General features: G+C 46.5%; 5 non-coding genes across 5 annotated transcripts; all 5 read right to left on the bottom strand.

The window, feature by feature from the left end:
- Positions 1-2,761: 2,761 nt before the first annotated feature.
- On the bottom strand, positions 2,762-2,835 carry trnan-guu (transfer RNA asparagine (anticodon GUU)). Its single transcript has one exon. It is a non-coding gene; the product is annotated as a tRNA-Asn (tRNA).
- A 3,286-nt stretch (positions 2,836-6,121) lies between these two features.
- Positions 6,122-6,195, bottom strand: trnan-guu (transfer RNA asparagine (anticodon GUU)). Its single transcript has one exon. It is a non-coding gene; the product is annotated as a tRNA-Asn (tRNA).
- Positions 6,196-9,481: 3,286 nt separating this feature from the next.
- On the bottom strand, positions 9,482-9,555 carry trnan-guu (transfer RNA asparagine (anticodon GUU)). The gene has a single exon. It is a non-coding gene; the product is annotated as a tRNA-Asn (tRNA).
- A 3,286-nt stretch (positions 9,556-12,841) lies between these two features.
- Positions 12,842-12,915, bottom strand: trnan-guu (transfer RNA asparagine (anticodon GUU)). The gene has a single exon. It is a non-coding gene; the product is annotated as a tRNA-Asn (tRNA).
- A 3,286-nt stretch (positions 12,916-16,201) lies between these two features.
- Positions 16,202-16,275, bottom strand: trnan-guu (transfer RNA asparagine (anticodon GUU)). The gene has a single exon. It is a non-coding gene; the product is annotated as a tRNA-Asn (tRNA).
- Positions 16,276-18,226: the final 1,951 nt, after the last annotated feature.

Below are 18,226 nucleotides of genomic sequence, written 5' to 3'. Positions count from 1 at the left end.
AAAATTTCTTCCCAATTGTACGCCTTGCCTCATGTCCAGGGATGAGGAATTTCCATTTTGGGGAGACATTCCCAAGGTGGAGAATGTTCGCTTTGGAGCAAAGAAGGATAACTGGAGATTTCCTGGCTCTGTTGGTCATGATGGGAGAAGAAGCGGTGGGAATGGGCAGTTTAATGATCAGAAGAACCAATTGCCACTGACCAGAGTCAGTTACCAGAGGACAGGGATTGAAGTTCTTGAATGAAAAGCAGCACTTGTGCCTAATAAACACAGAGAATACTGCAGAAAGCCAACGGGTCGAGCAGCATCTGTGGAAAGGGAAACAGAGCTGACGTTGTGAGTCTGGTACGTTGTTTGTTCAGAACCCGAGTTTCCTGCATGGCAATCAATTCCCAGACATGAGAAAACGGGTCTTTATTGAGACGGGTTTTGTGAAGTTTGAGCGATAATGCAACCAACAGGAAGTCATTTAAAATCGCCAGCGAAGAAATCATAGCCAGCAGGTTACCACCCTGGGCGGGGAGCCCCAAAGGATCTCTACGCCAACACCTTAAGTGTTCGGCCACAACTACACGCCCAAAGTTGTGGTCTAAACTTTCTCATGGAATAGTTCTAACAGGAAAGGTGAGTATTGGCATTGTCCTGTCCGCGCCATAGCCCCAACGGTTCCTGTTGCCCTGGATTTGATCAGGACAGAGGAGGCTGATGGGAGATCGAATTGAACTACACACATTGATGAGAGATAGAGCGGCTGGGAAGGATCCATTCCCATGCGTAGAGAGATTAATAATCAGGGCCGAAAATAAGGAGCCACTTCAAGAAATTTGGGGTTCATTCAGCAAAGCTAATGTATGACTGTTCACAGAAAATTGTGATGAAAGTCTCTCGAGTTATTTTGATGAGAAGTGTTGATGATGCTAATACAATCGATAGGATGAACGTAGATTGGTAAATGTATTTGGTGACAGTTCTGTTCTAGCCCTGTGAGCGAAACCTGGATCTGAAGGAGTAGAAGGGACATTAACAACATCGATCTGAAATTGGACACGTGACAAGGAACAGAGCCATCATGAACAGTTGGCTTTTGAACTGGAGAAGGTTTCTCGTGAAATTCGCTTGAGGCTTGAGGTATGCAAGGTCAAGATAATTTAGGTAAAACACGGAAACGCTATCCTCATTAGCAGACAGTGAAAGGATTACAAGACACAAATTAAACATTTTCGACAAGTGATACAGGGGACTGGGAAGATAAGTATTATAAACTGTGAACAGCAAAGTTCTGGAGCACAACACATACATTCAAAGACCGAAAACATCCAGGTCCTGATTAATCAGATTGCATTGTAGTGCATTTTTGCAAAACATCCACTTGCAATGTCCTACAAAAGAGTGACAAAACCCATCCCTGTCAGCCCAGGATAGAAAATCCGAAGGGATGAACGTTTGCTGATTTTCTGAAGATTCACAGAGCTTGGACTGGGTTTTGGTGATTGTTTCTTTTCCACTCCCAGGAGCCGCAGTGTTTGAGGCGTTGAGTTGGGGAGAATAAAATGTGCCCGTGAGCAGCATGTGGGGCTATTTCAGCTTCCCCTCATATGACTGCGCTGTGAGTTGACTCAGATGTTCTCAGGGACATTTACTGACGCGAGACAGTGAAAGGATTCTCATTCCCGCAGATCGGGAATTCAAACCGTATGCCGGCTACAGGACAATGAGAAAGATTAATTGGGGTGTGTGAAGAAGCTGTGAGCTGCATTTCAAACAGGGAGGTGGAGTCAGATGCATCATCCATTGGCCCCGGCCCTGTGCGTATCTCACGCCACCATGCTGCAGAGTTCTGACGTTAGCACGGACATGCGCAGCAATGGGTTCATTCACAAGGCGAACAACCAAAGATAATCACCGTCACTGATTCCCTTCCACAGGCCCAACTTGGTGAAGCAGTATCTTTCACTGGCAAAGGAAACACCCTTGTCCTCAGGTGCCTGCTTCATTTCGATCACGATTTCAAGCACCTCACTGTTCTAGTCTCATTTCCAAACACTTTGCTCATAGCCTCAAAAGAAGCTCTGCGGGTATCTGCTTGCTCCACCCGAACAGGCAGTGGGTTGTAGATTCCCACCAGTCCCAATTTGAGTGAAATATTCTCCCCCCTCCACTGATTTGAATCTTAAAGAAGAAGCCGGGGAGCAAGCTCCCTTTCTTTTCGACGACATTTCTCATTTTGTACTCGGCAGGGTTCACACCTGCGAGGGGAAACCGCAATGGATTTCATGTACATCGCATTAACCACTCGGCCCACGAATACAGAACCACACTGACAGCTTGACTTCCCAGGCCTGTCTGCCTATGGAGCTGAGAAAGAGTGAATCATCGCAGAGTTTGTTTGAATCCAATCACTTCACAGTGATTCGAAAGGGTTAAATATCGGCACATGGTGTTTGCAGATATTTCGGTGTTTCACCCCAAAAGATGAAATGAACTTTCAGTTAGAAATTGCAGGAGGAACTCAGCAGGTCAGGCAACATCTGTGGAAAGAGAATCAGAGGCAACATTTCAAAATTGTGTTTTCACCGACAGGTACTGTCAAACCTGCCTAGTTTCTCTTTTGGTCTCGTCTTCTCAGCAAACGCAGTCCCTTCCGTTAGACATCAATTCAATTCAGAAACCCCTTTGTGGAGAAGATTTCCGTTGGGGGAAAATTTTCCTGACGCCATTAAAAGCGCACAGCTTCGAAGCCAAAGAAGGGCAGCGAACACACCGCCCCTGGGTGGGCTCGAACCACCAACCTTTCGGTTAACAGCCGAACGCGCTGACCAATTGCGCCACAGAGACAGGCGCTGACTTGGGCTGCACCATCGCCTGGTGATTTTATACTTCAGCCTCCCCGCCGAGAATTACAATTGTCGTCTATCAGTTTTACTTTTCCATAATCAAGCCTGGGAGATCTCTTGTGGAGATACCGGGGACAGTCTGCAGACACATCCATGTCACGAGGAACTAGCTTTCTTACTCCGGGGCCGTCGCCCTTCCAGCCTTTCAGTGTTTTGCCTGTTCCCGAGTTCTCTCGTTGGCTCGCAGGGGAGAAGGGGTTTGAATTCATGATGTGCAGGAACGACAATTCTTTCATTGTCTCAGATCAGTTCATGTGCCAAGAACATCAGAGTCAACCTCCCGGCCTCGTCAACAAGGGGACGGTGTCTGGACTGTCTCTGCTCAATCGGACCGGTCATCTTTCATTCTCCTCGAAATCCGCTTCGCAAAGTGTTTCTAAAGGTTCACAAAGCTGGAGACTGGGATTTCTGTGTTGCTTCATGAACATTTGAACATTTTTCCATTTCCTAACTGACAATATTTTGCCAAAATCTCTTCCAATTGTACGCCTTGCCTCATGTCCAGGGATGAGGAATTTCCATTTTGGGGAGACATTCCCAAGATGGAGAATGTTCGCTTTGGAGCAAAGAAGGAAAACTGGAGATTTCCTGGGGCTGTTGGTCACGATGGAGGAAGAAGCGGTGGGAATGGGCAGTTTAATGATCAGAAGAACCAATTGCCACTGACCAGAGTCAGTTACCAGAGGACAGGGATTGAAGTTCTTGAATGAAAAGCAGCACTTGTGCCTAATAAACACAGAGAATACTGCAGAAAGCCAACGGGTCGAGCAGCATCTGTGGAAAGGGAAACAGAGCTGACGTTGTGAGTCTGGTACGTTGTTTGTTCAGAACCCGAGTTTCCTGCATGGCAATCAATTCCCAGACATGAGAAAACGGGTCTTTATTGAGACGGGTTTTGTGAAGTTTGAGCGATAATGCAACCAACAGGAAGTCATTTAAAATCGCCAGCGAAGAAATCATAGCCAGCAGGTTACCACCCTGGGCGGGGAGCCCCAAAGGATCTCTACGCCAACACCTTAAGTGTTCGGCCACAACTACACGCCCAAAGTTGTGGTCTAAACTTTCTCATGGAATAGTTCTAACAGGAAAGGTGAGTATTGGGATTGTCCTGTCCGCGCCATAGCCCCAACGGTTCCTGTTGCCCTGGATTTGATCAGGACAGAGGAGGCTGATGGGAGATCGAATTGAACTACACACATTGATGAGAGATAGAGCGGCTGGGAAGGATCCATTCCCATGCGTAGAGAGATTAATAATCAGGGCCGAAAATAAGGAGCCACTTCAAGAAATTTGGGGTTCATTCAGCAAAGCTAATGTATGACTGTTCACAGAAAATTGTGATGAAAGTCTCTCGAGTTATTTTGATGAGAAGTGTTGATGATGCTAATACAATCGATAGGATGAACGTAGATTGGTAAATGTATTTGGTGACAGTTCTGTTCTAGCCCTGTGAGCGAAACCTGGATCTGAAGGAGTAGAAGGGACATTAACAACATCGATCTGAAATTGGACACGTGACAAGGAACAGAGCCATCATGAACAGTTGGCTTTTGAACTGGAGAAGGTTTCTCGTGAAATTCGCTTGAGGCTTGAGGTATGCAAGGTCAAGATAATTTAGGTAAAACACGGAAACGCTATCCTCATTAGCAGACAGTGAAAGGATTACAAGACACAAATTAAACATTTTCGACAAGTGATACAGGGGACTGGGAAGATAAGTATTATAAACTGTGAACAGCAAAGTTCTGGAGCACAACACATACATTCAAAGACCGAAAACATCCAGGTCCTGATTAATCAGATTGCATTGTAGTGCATGTTTGCAAAACATCCACTTGCAATGTCCTACAAAAGAGTGACAAAACCCATCCCTGTCAGCCCAGGATAGAAAATCCGAAGGGATGAACGTTTGCTGATTTTCTGAAGATTCACAGAGCTTGGACTGGGTTTTGGTGATTGTTTCTTTTCCACTCCCAGGAGCCGCAGTGTTTGAGGCGTTGAGTTGGGGAGAATAAAATGTGCCCGTGAGCAGCATGTGGGGCTATTTCAGCTTCCCCTCATATGACTGCGCTGTGAGTTGACTCAGATGTTCTCAGGGACATTTACTGACGCGAGACAGTGAAAGGATTCTCATTCCCGCAGATCGGGAATTCAAACCGTATGCCGGCTACAGGACAATGAGAAAGATTAATTGGGGTGTGTGAAGAAGCTGTGAGCTGCATTTCAAACAGGGAGGTGGAGTCAGATGCATCATCCATTGGCCCCGGCCCTGTGCGTATCTCACGCCACCATGCTGCAGAGTTCTGACGTTAGCACGGACATGCGCAGCAATGGGTTCATTCACAAGGCGAACAACCAAAGATAATCACCGTCACTGATTCCCTTCCACAGGCCCAACTTGGTGAAGCAGTATCTTTCACTGGCAAAGGAAACACCCTTGTCCTCAGGTGCCTGCTTCATTTCGATCACGATTTCAAGCACCTCACTGTTCTAGTCTCATTTCCAAACACTTTGCTCATAGCCTCAAAAGAAGCTCTGCGGGTATCTGCTTGTTCCACCCGAACAGGCAGTGGGTTGCAGATTCCCACCAGTCCCAATTTGAGTGAAATATTTTTCCCCCTCCACTGATTTGAATCTTAAAGAAGAAGCCGGGGAGCAAGCTCCCTTTCTTTTCGACGACATTTCTCATTTTGTACTCGGCAGGGTTCACACCTGCGAGGGGAAACCGCAATGGATTTCATGTACATCGCATTAACCACTCGGCCCACGAATACAGAACCACACTGACAGCTTGACTTCCCAGGCCTGTCTGCCTGTGGAGCTGAGAAAGAGTGAATCATCGCAGAGTTTGTTTGAATCCAATCACTTCACAGTGATTCGAAAGGGTTAAATATCGGCACATGGTGTTTGCAGATATTTCGGTGTTTCACCCCAAAAGATGAAATGAACTTTCAGTTAGAAATTGCAGGAGGAACTCAGCAGGTCAGGCAACATCTGTGGAAAGAGAATCAGAGGCAACATTTCAAAATTGTGTTTTCACCGACAGGTACTGTCAAACCTGCCTAGTTTCTCTTTTGGTCTCGTCTTCTCAGCAAACGCAGTCCCTTCCGTTAGACATCAATTCAATTCAGAAACCCCTTTGTGGAGAAGATTTCCGTTGGGGGAAAATTTTCCTGACGCCATTAAAAGCGCACAGCTTCGAAGCCAAAGAAGGGCAGCGAACACACCGCCCCTGGGTGGGCTCGAACCACCAACCTTTCGGTTAACAGCCGAACGCGCTGACCAATTGCGCCACAGAGACAGGCGCTGATTTGGGCTGCACCATCGCCTGGTGATTTTATACTTCAGCCTCCCCGCCGAGAATTACAATTGTCGTCTATCAGTTTTACTTTTCCATAATCAAGCCTGGGAGATCTCTTGTGGAGATACCGGGGACAGTCTGCAGACACATCCATGTCACGAGGAACTAGCTTTCTTACTCCGGGGCCGTCGCCCTTCCAGCCTTTCAGTGTTTTGCCTGTTCCCGAGTTCTCTCGTTGGCTCGCAGGGGAGAAGGGGTTTGAATTCATGATGTGCAGGAACGACAATTCTTTCATTGTCTCAGATCAGTTCATGTGCCAAGAACATCAGAGTCAACCTCCCGGCCTCGTCAACAAGGGGACGGTGTCTGGACTGTCTCTGCTCAATCGGACCGGTCATCTTTCATTCTCCTCGAAATCCGCTTCGCAAAGTGTTTCTAAAGGTTCACAAAGCTGGAGACTGGGATTTCTGTGTTGCTTCATGAACATTTGAACATTTTTCCATTTCCTAACTGACAATATTTTGCCAAAATCTCTTCCAATTGTACGCCTTGCCTCATGTCCAGGGATGAGGAATTTCCATTTTGGGGAGACATTCCCAAGATGGAGAATGTTCGCTTTGGAGCAAAGAAGGAAAACTGGAGATTTCCTGGGGCTGTTGGTCACGATGGAGGAAGAAGCGGTGGGAATGGGCAGTTTAATGATCAGAAGAACCAATTGCCACTGACCAGAGTCAGTTACCAGAGGACAGGGATTGAAGTTCTTGAATGAAAAGCAGCACTTGTGCCTAATAAACACAGAGAATACTGCAGAAAGCCAACGGGTCGAGCAGCATCTGTGGAAAGGGAAACAGAGCTGACGTTGTGAGTCTGGTACGTTGTTTGTTCAGAACCCGAGTTTCCTGCATGGCAATCAATTCCCAGACATGAGAAAACGGGTCTTTATTGAGACGGGTTTTGTGAAGTTTGAGCGATAATGCAACCAACAGGAAGTCATTTAAAATCGCCAGCGAAGAAATCATAGCCAGCAGGTTACCACCCTGGGCGGGGAGCCCCAAAGGATCTCTACGCCAACACCTTAAGTGTTCGGCCACAACTACACGCCCAAAGTTGTGGTCTAAACTTTCTCATGGAATAGTTCTAACAGGAAAGGTGAGTATTGGCATTGTCCTGTCCGCGCCATAGCCCCAACGGTTCCTGTTGCCCTGGATTTGATCAGGACAGAGGAGGCTGATGGGAGATCGAATTGAACTACACACATTGATGAGAGATAGAGCGGCTGGGAAGGATCCATTCCCATGCGTAGAGAGATTAATAATCAGGGCCGAAAATAAGGAGCCACTTCAAGAAATTTGGGGTTCATTCAGCAAAGCTAATGTATGACTGTTCACAGAAAATTGTGATGAAAGTCTCTCGAGTTATTTTGATGAGAAGTGTTGATGATGCTAATACAATCGATAGGATGAACGTAGATTGGTAAATGTATTTGGTGACAGTTCTGTTCTAGCCCTGTGAGCGAAACCTGGATCTGAAGGAGTAGAAGGGACATTAACAACATCGATCTGAAATTGGACACGTGACAAGGAACAGAGCCATCATGAACAGTTGGCTTTTGAACTGGAGAAGGTTTCTCGTGAAATTCGCTTGAGGCTTGAGGTATGCAAGGTCAAGATAATTTAGGTAAAACACGGAAACGCTATCCTCATTAGCAGACAGTGAAAGGATTACAAGACACAAATTAAACATTTTCGACAAGTGATACAGGGGACTGGGAAGATAAGTATTATAAACTGTGAACAGCAAAGTTCTGGAGCACAACACATACATTCAAAGACCGAAAACATCCAGGTCCTGATTAATCAGATTGCATTGTAGTGCATGTTTGCAAAACATCCACTTGCAATGTCCTACAAAAGAGTGACAAAACCCATCCCTGTCAGCCCAGGATAGAAAATCCGAAGGGATGAACGTTTGCTGATTTTCTGAAGATTCACAGAGCTTGGACTGGGTTTTGGTGATTGTTTCTTTTCCACTCCCAGGAGCCGCAGTGTTTGAGGCGTTGAGTTGGGGAGAATAAAATGTGCCCGTGAGCAGCATGTGGGGCTATTTCAGCTTCCCCTCATATGACTGCGCTGTGAGTTGACTCAGATGTTCTCAGGGACATTTACTGACGCGAGACAGTGAAAGGATTCTCATTCCCGCAGATCGGGAATTCAAACCGTATGCCGGCTACAGGACAATGAGAAAGATTAATTGGGGTGTGTGAAGAAGCTGTGAGCTGCATTTCAAACAGGGAGGTGGAGTCAGATGCATCATCCATTGGCCCCGGCCCTGTGCGTATCTCACGCCACCATGCTGCAGAGTTCTGACGTTAGCACGGACATGCGCAGCAATGGGTTCATTCACAAGGCGAACAACCAAAGATAATCACCGTCACTGATTCCCTTCCACAGGCCCAACTTGGTGAAGCAGTATCTTTCACTGGCAAAGGAAACACCCTTGTCCTCAGGTGCCTGCTTCATTTCGATCACGATTTCAAGCACCTCACTGTTCTAGTCTCATTTCCAAACACTTTTCTCATAGCCTCAAAAGAAGCTCTGCGGGTATCTGCTTGTTCCACCCGAACAGGCAGTGGGTTGCAGATTCCCACCAGTCCCAATTTGAGTGAAATATTTTTCCCCCTCCACTGATTTGAATCTTAAAGAAGAAGCCGGGGAGCAAGCTCCCTTTCTTTTCGACGACATTTCTCATTTTGTACTCGGCAGGGTTCACACCTGCGAGGGGAAACCGCAATGGATTTCATGTACATCGCATTAACCACTCGGCCCACGAATACAGAACCACACTGACAGCTTGACTTCCCAGGCCTGTCTGCCTATGGAGCTGAGAAAGAGTGAATCATCGCAGAGTTTGTTTGAATCCAATCACTTCACAGTGATTCGAAAGGGTTAAATATCGGCACATGGTGTTTGCAGATATTTCGGTGTTTCACCCCAAAAGATGAAATGAACTTTCAGTTAGAAATTGCAGGAGGAACTCAGCAGGTCAGGCAACATCTGTGGAAAGAGAATCAGAGGCAACATTTCAAAATTGTGTTTTCACCGACAGGTACTGTCAAACCTGCCTAGTTTCTCTTTTGGTCTCGTCTTCTCAGCAAACGCAGTCCCTTCCGTTAGACATCAATTCAATTCAGAAACCCCTTTGTGGAGAAGATTTCCGTTGGGGGAAAATTTTCCTGACGCCATTATAAGCGCACAGCTTCGAAGCCAAAGAAGGGCAGCGAACACACCGCCCCTGGGTGGGCTCGAACCACCAACCTTTCGGTTAACAGCCGAACGCGCTGACCAATTGCGCCACAGAGACAGGCGCTGACTTGGGCTGCACCATCGCCTGGTGATTTTATAATTCAGCCTCCCCGCCGAGAATTACAATTGTCGTCTATCAGTTTTACTTTTCCATAATCAAGCCTGGGAGATCTCTTGTGGAGATACCGGGGACAGTCTGCAGACACATCCATGTCACGAGGAACTAGCTTTCTTACTCCGGGGCCGTCGCCCTTCCAGCCTTTCAGTGTTTTGCCTGTTCCCGAGTTCTCTCGTTGGCTCGCAGGGGAGAAGGGGATTGAATTCATGATGTGCAGGAACGACAATTCTTTCATTGTCTCAGATCAGTTCATGTGCCAAGAACATCAGAGTCAACCTCCCGGCCTCGTCAACAAGGGGACGGTGTCTGGACTGTCTCTGCTCAATCGGACCGGTCATCTTTCATTCTCCTCGAAATCCGCTTCGCAAAGTGTTTCTAAAGGTTCACAAAGCTGGAGACTGGGATTTCTGTGTTGCTTCATGAACATTTGAACATTTTTCCATTTCCTAACTGACAATATTTTGCCAAAATCTCTTCCAATTGTACGCCTTGCCTCATGTCCAGGGATGAGGAATTTCCATTTTGGGGAGACATTCCCAAGATGGAGAATGTTCGCTTTGGAGCAAAGAAGGAAAACTGGAGATTTCCTGGGGCTGTTGGTCACGATGGAGGAAGAAGCGGTGGGAATGGGCAGTTTAATGATCAGAAGAACCAATTGCCACTGACCAGAGTCAGTTACCAGAGGACAGGGATTGAAGTTCTTGAATGAAAAGCAGCACTTGTGCCTAATAAACACAGAGAATACTGCAGAAAGCCAACGGGTCGAGCAGCATCTGTGGAAAGGGAAACAGAGCTGACGTTGTGAGTCTGGTACGTTGTTTGTTCAGAACCCGAGTTTCCTGCATGGCAATCAATTCCCAGACATGAGAAAACGGGTCTTTATTGAGACGGGTTTTGTGAAGTTTGAGCGATAATGCAACCAACAGGAAGTCATTTAAAATCGCCAGCGAAGAAATCATAGCCAGCAGGTTACCACCCTGGGCGGGGAGCCCCAAAGGATCTCTACGCCAACACCTTAAGTGTTCGGCCACAACTACACGCCCAAAGTTGTGGTCTAAACTTTCTCATGGAATAGTTCTAACAGGAAAGGTGAGTATTGGGATTGTCCTGTCCGCGCCATAGCCCCAACGGTTCCTGTTGCCCTGGATTTGATCAGGACAGAGGAGGCTGATGGGAGATCGAATTGAACTACACACATTGATGAGAGATAGAGCGGCTGGGAAGGATCCATTCCCATGCGTAGAGAGATTAATAATCAGGGCCGAAAATAAGGAGCCACTTCAAGAAATTTGGGGTTCATTCAGCAAAGCTAATGTATGACTGTTCACAGAAAATTGTGATGAAAGTCTCTCGAGTTATTTTGATGAGAAGTGTTGATGATGCTAATACAATCGATAGGATGAACGTAGATTGGTAAATGTATTTGGTGACAGTTCTGTTCTAGCCCTGTGAGCGAAACCTGGATCTGAAGGAGTAGAAGGGACATTAACAACATCGATCTGAAATTGGACACGTGACAAGGAACAGAGCCATCATGAACAGTTGGCTTTTGAACTGGAGAAGGTTTCTCGTGAAATTCGCTTGAGGCTTGAGGTATGCAAGGTCAAGATAATTTAGGTAAAACACGGAAACGCTATCCTCATTAGCAGACAGTGAAAGGATTACAAGACACAAATTAAACATTTTCGACAAGTGATACAGGGGACTGGGAAGATAAGTATTATAAACTGTGAACAGCAAAGTTCTGGAGCACAACACATACATTCAAAGACCGAAAACATCCAGGTCCTGATTAATCAGATTGCATTGTAGTGCATGTTTGCAAAACATCCACTTGCAATGTCCTAGAAAAGAGTGACAAAACCCATCCCTGTCAGCCCAGGATAGAAAATCCGAAGGGATGAACGTTTGCTGATTTTCTGAAGATTCACAGAGCTTGGACTGGGTTTTGGTGATTGTTTCTTTTCCACTCCCAGGAGCCGCAGTGTTTGAGGCGTTGAGTTGGGGAGAATAAAATGTGCCCGTGAGCAGCATGTGGGGCTATTTCAGCTTCCCCTCATATGACTGCGCTGTGAGTTGACTCAGATGTTCTCAGGGACATTTACTGACGCGAGACAGTGAAAGGATTCTCATTCCCGCAGATCGGGAATTCAAACCGTATGCCGGCTACAGGACAATGAGAAAGATTAATTGGGGTGTGTGAAGAAGCTGTGAGCTGCATTTCAAACAGGGAGGTGGAGTCAGATGCATCATCCATTGGCCCCGGCCCTGTGCGTATCTCACGCCACCATGCTGCAGAGTTCTGACGTTAGCACGGACATGCGCAGCAATGGGTTCATTCACAAGGCGAACAACCAAAGATAATCACCGTCACTGATTCCCTTCCACAGGCCCAACTTGGTGAAGCAGTATCTTTCACTGGCAAAGGAAACACCCTTGTCCTCAGGTGCCTGCTTCATTTCGATCACGATTTCAAGCACCTCACTGTTCTAGTCTCATTTCCAAACACTTTGCTCATAGCCTCAAAAGAAGCTCTGCGGGTATCTGCTTGTTCCACCCGAACAGGCAGTGGGTTGCAGATTCCCACCAGTCCCAATTTGAGTGAAATATTTTTCCCCCTCCACTGATTTGAATCTTAAAGAAGAAGCCGGGGAGCAAGCTCCCTTTCTTTTCGACGACATTTCTCATTTTGTACTCGGCAGGGTTCACACCTGCGAGGGGAAACCGCAATGGATTTCATGTACATCGCATTAACCACTCGGCCCACGAATACAGAACCACACTGACAGCTTGACTTCCCAGGCCTGTCTGCCTATGGAGCTGAGAAAGAGTGAATCATCGCAGAGTTTGTTTGAATCCAATCACTTCACAGTGATTCGAAAGGGTTAAATATCGGCACATGGTGTTTGCAGATATTTCGGTGTTTCACCCCAAAAGATGAAATGAACTTTCAGTTAGAAATTGCAGGAGGAACTCAGCAGGTCAGGCAACATCTGTGGAAAGAGAATCAGAGGCAACATTTCAAAATTGTGTTTTCACCGACAGGTACTGTCAAACCTGCCTAGTTTCTCTTTTGGTCTCGTCTTCTCAGCAAACGCAGTCCCTTCCGTTAGACATCAATTCAATTCAGAAACCCCTTTGTGGAGAAGATTTCCGTTGGGGGAAAATTTTCCTGACGCCATTAAAAGCGCACAGCTTCGAAGCCAAAGAAGGGCAGCGAACACACCGCCCCTGGGTGGGCTCGAACCACCAACCTTTCGGTTAACAGCCGAACGCGCTGACCAATTGCGCCACAGAGACAGGCGCTGATTTGGGCTGCACCATCGCCTGGTGATTTTATACTTCAGCCTCCCCGCCGAGAATTACAATTGTCGTCTATCAGTTTTACTTTTCCATAATCAAGCCTGGGAGATCTCTTGTGGAGATACCGGGGACAGTCTGCAGACACATCCATGTCACGAGGAACTAGCTTTCTTACTCCGGGGCCGTCGCCCTTCCAGCCTTTCAGTGTTTTGCCTGTTCCCGAGTTCTCTCGTTGGCTCGCAGGGGAGAAGGGGTTTGAATTCATGATGTGCAGGAACGACAATTCTTTCATTGTCTCAGATCAGTTCATGTGCCAAGAACATCAGAGTCAACCTCCCGGCCTCGTCAACAAGGGGACGGTGTCTGGACTGTCTCTGCTCAATCGGACCGGTCATCTTTCATTCTCCTCGAAATCCGCTTCGCAAAGTGTTTCTAAAGGTTCACAAAGCTGGAGACTGGGATTTCTGTGTTGCTTCATGAACATTTGAACATTTTTCCATTTCCTAACTGACAATATTTTGCCAAAATCTCTTCCAATTGTACGCCTTGCCTCATGTCCAGGGATGAGGAATTTCCATTTTGGGGAGACATTCCCAAGATGGAGAATGTTCGCTTTGGAGCAAAGAAGGAAAACTGGAGATTTCCTGGGGCTGTTGGTCACGATGGAGGAAGAAGCGGTGGGAATGGGCAGTTTAATGATCAGAAGAACCAATTGCCACTGACCAGAGTCAGTTACCAGAGGACAGGGATTGAAGTTCTTGAATGAAAAGCAGCACTTGTGCCTAATAAACACAGAGAATACTGCAGAAAGCCAACGGGTCGAGCAGCATCTGTGGAAAGGGAAACAGAGCTGACGTTGTGAGTCTGGTACGTTGTTTGTTCAGAACCCGAGTTTCCTGCATGGCAATCAATTCCCAGACATGAGAAAACGGGTCTTTATTGAGACGGGTTTTGTGAAGTTTGAGCGATAATGCAACCAACAGGAAGTCATTTAAAATCGCCAGCGAAGAAATCATAGCCAGCAGGTTACCACCCTGGGCGGGGAGCCCCAAAGGATCTCTACGCCAACACCTTAAGTGTTCGGCCACAACTACACGCCCAAAGTTGTGGTCTAAACTTTCTCATGGAATAGTTCTAACAGGAAAGGTGAGTATTGGCATTGTCCTGTCCGCGCCATAGCCCCAACGGTTCCTGTTGCCCTGGATTTGATCAGGACAGAGGAGGCTGATGGGAGATCGAATTGAACTACACACATTGATGAGAGATAGAGCGGCTGGGAAGGATCCATTCCCATGCGTAGAGAGATTAATAATCAGGGCCGAAAATAAGGAGCCACTTCAAGAAATTTGGGGTTCATTCAGCAAAGCTAATGTATGACTGTTCACAGAAAATTGTGATGAAAGTCTCTCGAGTTATTTTGATGAGAAGTGTTGATGATGCTAATACAATCGATAGGATGAACGTAGATTGGTAAATGTATTTGGTGACAGTTCTGTTCTAGCCCTGTGAGCGAAACCTGGATCTGAAGGAGTAGAAGGGACATTAACAACATCGATCTGAAATTGGACACGTGACAAGGAACAGAGCCATCATGAACAGTTGGCTTTTGAACTGGAGAAGGTTTCTCGTGAAATTCGCTTGAGGCTTGAGGTATGCAAGGTCAAGATAATTTAGGTAAAACACGGAAACGCTATCCTCATTAGCAGACAGTGAAAGGATTACAAGACACAAATTAAACATTTTCGACAAGTGATACAGGGGACTGGGAAGATAAGTATTATAAACTGTGAACAGCAAAGTTCTGGAGCACAACACATACATTCAAAGACCGAAAACATCCAGGTCCTGATTAATCAGATTGCATTGTAGTGCATGTTTGCAAAACATCCACTTGCAATGTCCTACAAAAGAGTGACAAAACCCATCCCTGTCAGCCCAGGATAGAAAATCCGAAGGGATGAACGTTTGCTGATTTTCTGAAGATTCACAGAGCTTGGACTGGGTTTTGGTGATTGTTTCTTTTCCACTCCCAGGAGCCGCAGTGTTTGAGGCGTTGAGTTGGGGAGAATAAAATGTGCCCGTGAGCAGCATGTGGGGCTATTTCAGCTTCCCCTCATATGACTGCGCTGTGAGTTGACTCAGATGTTCTCAGGGACATTTACTGACGCGAGACAGTGAAAGGATTCTCATTCCCGCAGATCGGGAATTCAAACCGTATGCCGGCTACAGGACAATGAGAAAGATTAATTGGGGTGTGTGAAGAAGCTGTGAGCTGCATTTCAAACAGGGAGGTGGAGTCAGATGCATCATCCATTGGCCCCGGCCCTGTGCGTATCTCACGCCACCATGCTGCAGAGTTCTGACGTTAGCACGGACATGCGCAGCAATGGGTTCATTCACAAGGCGAACAACCAAAGATAATCACCGTCACTGATTCCCTTCCACAGGCCCAACTTGGTGAAGCAGTATCTTTCACTGGCAAAGGAAACACCCTTGTCCTCAGGTGCCTGCTTCATTTCGATCACGATTTCAAGCACCTCACTGTTCTAGTCTCATTTCCAAACACTTTTCTCATAGCCTCAAAAGAAGCTCTGCGGGTATCTGCTTGTTCCACCCGAACAGGCAGTGGGTTGCAGATTCCCACCAGTCCCAATTTGAGTGAAATATTTTTCCCCCTCCACTGATTTGAATCTTAAAGAAGAAGCCGGGGAGCAAGCTCCCTTTCTTTTCGACGACATTTCTCATTTTGTACTCGGCAGGGTTCACACCTGCGAGGGGAAACCGCAATGGATTTCATGTACATCGCATTAACCACTCGGCCCACGAATACAGAACCACACTGACAGCTTGACTTCCCAGGCCTGTCTGCCTATGGAGCTGAGAAAGAGTGAATCATCGCAGAGTTTGTTTGAATCCAATCACTTCACAGTGATTCGAAAGGGTTAAATATCGGCACATGGTGTTTGCAGATATTTCGGTGTTTCACCCCAAAAGATGAAATGAACTTTCAGTTAGAAATTGCAGGAGGAACTCAGCAGGTCAGGCAACATCTGTGGAAAGAGAATCAGAGGCAACATTTCAAAATTGTGTTTTCACCGACAGGTACTGTCAAACCTGCCTAGTTTCTCTTTTGGTCTCGTCTTCTCAGCAAACGCAGTCCCTTCCGTTAGACATCAATTCAATTCAGAAACCCCTTTGTGGAGAAGATTTCCGTTGGGGGAAAATTTTCCTGACGCCATTATAAGCGCACAGCTTCGAAGCCAAAGACGGGCAGCGAACACACCGCCCCTGGGTGGGCTCGAACCACCAACCTTTCGGTTAACAGCCGAACGCGCTGACCAATTGCGCCACAGAGACAGGCGCTGATTTGGGCTGCACCATCGCCTGGTGATTTTATACTTCAGCCTCCCCGCCGAGAATTACAATTGTCGTCTATCAGTTTTACTTTTCCATAATCAAGCCTGGGAGATCTCTTGTGGAGATACCGGGGACAGTCTGCAGACACATCCATGTCACGAGGAACTAGCTTTCTTACTCCGGGGCCGTCGCCCTTCCAGCCTTTCAGTGTTTTGCCTGTTCCCGAGTTCTCTCGTTGGCTCGCAGGGGAGAAGGGGTTTGAATTCATGATGTGCAGGAACGACAATTCTTTCATTGTCTCAGATCAGTTCATGTGCCAAGAACATCAGAGTCAACCTCCCGGCCTCGTCAACAAGGGGACGGTGTCTGGACTGTCTCTGCTCAATCGGACCGGTCATCTTTCATTCTCCTCGAAATCCGCTTCGCAAAGTGTTTCTAAAGGTTCACAAAGCTGGAGACTGGGATTTCTGTGTTGCTTCATGAACATTTGAACATTTTTCCATTTCCTAACTGACAATATTTTGCCAAAATCTCTTCCAATTGTACGCCTTGCCTCATGTCCAGGGATGAGGAATTTCCATTTTGGGGAGACATTCCCAAGATGGAGAATGTTCGCTTTGGAGCAAAGAAGGAAAACTGGAGATTTCCTGGGGCTGTTGGTCACGATGGAGGAAGAAGCGGTGGGAATGGGCAGTTTAATGATCAGAAGAACCAATTGCCACTGACCAGAGTCAGTTACCAGAGGACAGGGATTGAAGTTCTTGAATGAAAAGCAGCACTTGTGCCTAATAAACACAGAGAATACTGCAGAAAGCCAACGGGTCGAGCAGCATCTGTGGAAAGGGAAACAGAGCTGACGTTGTGAGTCTGGTACGTTGTTTGTTCAGAACCCGAGTTTCCTGCATGGCAATCAATTCCCAGACATGAGAAAACGGGTCTTTATTGAGACGGGTTTTGTGAAGTTTGAGCGATAATGCAACCAACAGGAAGTCATTTAAAATCGCCAGCGAAGAAATCATAGCCAGCAGGTTACCACCCTGGGCGGGGAGCCCCAAAGGATCTCTACGCCAACACCTTAAGTGTTCGGCCACAACTACACGCCCAAAGTTGTGGTCTAAACTTTCTCATGGAATAGTTCTAACAGGAAAGGTGAGTATTGGCATTGTCCTGTCCGCGCCATAGCCCCAACGGTTCCTGTTGCCCTGGATTTGATCAGGACAGAGGAGGCTGATGGGAGATCGAATTGAACTAAACACATTGATGAGAGATAGAGCGGCTGGGAAGGATCCATTCTCATGCGTAGAGAGATTAATAATCAGGGCCGAAAATAAGGAGCCACTTCAAGAAATTTGGGGTTCATTCAGCAAAGCTAATGTATGACTGTTCACAGAAAATTGTGATGAAAGTCTCTCGAGTTATTTTGATGAGAAGTGTTGATGATGCTAATACAATCGATAGGATGAACGTAGATTGGTAAATGTATTTGGTGACAGTTCTGTTCTAGCCCTGTGAGCGAAACCTGGATCTGAAGGAGTAGAAGGGACATTAACAACATCGATCTGAAATTGGACACGTGACAAGGAACAGAGCCATCATGAACAGTTGGCTTTTGAACTGGAGAAGGTTTCTCGTGAAATTCGCTTGAGGCTTGAGGTATGCAAGGTCAAGATAATTTAGGTAAAACACGGAAACGCTATCCTCATTAGCAGACAGTGAAAGGATTACAAGACACAAATTAAACATTTTCGACAAGTGATACAGGGGACTGGGAAGATAAGTATTATAAACTGTGAACAGCAAAGTTCTGGAGCACAACACATACATTCAAAGACCGAAAACATCCAGGTCCTGATTAATCAGATTGCATTGTAGTGCATGTTTGCAAAACATCCACTTGCAATGTCCTACAAAAGAGTGACAAAACCCATCCCTGTCAGCCCAGGATAGAAAA

Source organism: Chiloscyllium punctatum, chromosome 36 (assembly GCF_047496795.1).
Source record: "Chiloscyllium punctatum isolate Juve2018m chromosome 36, sChiPun1.3, whole genome shotgun sequence".
Classification (NCBI taxonomy): Eukaryota; Metazoa; Chordata; class Chondrichthyes; order Orectolobiformes; family Hemiscylliidae; genus Chiloscyllium; species Chiloscyllium punctatum.
This window is presented reverse-complemented; position numbering and strand designations above follow the sequence as displayed.